Source organism: Mya arenaria, chromosome 17, assembly GCF_026914265.1.
Source record: "Mya arenaria isolate MELC-2E11 chromosome 17, ASM2691426v1".
In the NCBI taxonomy this organism is placed as follows: Eukaryota; Metazoa; Mollusca; class Bivalvia; order Myida; family Myidae; genus Mya; species Mya arenaria.
This window is the reverse complement of record NC_069138.1, coordinates 26825507-26827093: the sequence shown is the minus strand read 5'-3', so window position 1 is coordinate 26827093 and position 1587 is coordinate 26825507.

Here is a 1587-nt window from a genome sequence, read left to right as displayed (position 1 = left end):
TAACAATAACAATAAGCTTGTGACATTGAAATAAAAGTATATATGTTAAAAAGAACACATATTGGAGCATGCATACAAATACAAATAGGAAAATAGGATTAGAGCATCGTGAACAGTGATAGCACCAACAAATTTTCCCAGTCCAGTCCACACGTGCACGGTTCCACCAGTTGATATACTACTGTAAAATGGTAAGTTATTTCAACAGTATTACTTAAAGGGTAATCATATACATTGAAGTAGCAAAATTGTAAGTAGCAAAATATACAAGAGAAAAGCAGCTTTGTTCATCGATATGTAGTTTGTAAAAAAAACAAAAAAAACCTTATAATTAATCTAGCATGATAGGAAAAATACTTTGCAAGTATTGCTTAGAGGAGGTATGATATGTATCATGTTTTTTTGATATTACACCTATCACTGTAAAAGAATGTTAATTGAAAAAAATGAAAAAGTAATGTCGTAACACCTAAACAAAATACTTGCCGAAAGAAAAACACAAGTAGTTGTATGTGTTCGACAGATGTTAAAATATAAGATATAAATTTAAACAATCATAATAAGATATTAGCCCATGTATTTTAATTTAATAAATTATTATTTTGGTCAAAGAAGTCCGCTGAAATCTTTTCCGTTATTTAAGACAAAGGATAAAATATATTCAGTGCAACATCTTATAGTTCTCAATTTATTCTATTTTTTAAAGCAAAAAGGTATTATTTACACATTGAACATTTACAAGAGGGACCTGTCCACGTGCGGATCAGCCTTTTAAATTCCAGGTAGTTTTGGGAGACCCTTATTTCCTTTGGGAGGCTGTTCCATACCTGACTGGCCTCAAAGCGGAAAGAGTTTCTTCCCTATTTAGTTGTTCTTACTGATGGAACGTCTACACAGTTTTCTTATCTCAGATTAAAATTACATGTCTTAAAAATTACAAGGTTTTGAACATATTCTGGTGAGATACCATACAGACATTTGTAAGTTTCAATAGCAATGTATCTTACCCTACTCAAATGTAATGTTGGGAATTGAACTCTATGAAGTAGATTTTCGTAAGTTGAGGTGTATTCATTAAAAACAATTTTTAAAGCTCTGTATTGAAAATTTTCCATTTTTTTTTGAGCGAGTGAATGAGTGGGTGAATGGGTGATTTTGCGGCAGCGGGGCCAAACCAGTATTCAATAGACGAAATCGTTGCTCAAGCCGTTCAGTACTGTCAGTGCTTTCATTTTAGAAGTAGCTGTCATGGGCAGTTTAGTCGAGAGATAGTCATTTTGTAAGTATGACAGTAAGCTTATTATTTTAGTCGCTTCTCATTATTTCCCACTCACGTCTTTTCGTCATTAAATCTTAATATTATGAAACTTACAATAAAAGAAAAAAAAACAGAACTTGTGCAGAATTATATAATTTGATTTTCATTATGCAGCGACTAAGAAGTTAAATAAACAAACCGTTTTTTCTTTGAGACCGTTCCAGTTTTGGACGATTTGACTATGTTCCCTACAATACGGTGTAGTGTTTCATTTGAGGCGGAAATAGGTTTGTACAAGACGGATAATCATTTTTAGAAATAAATTTGTA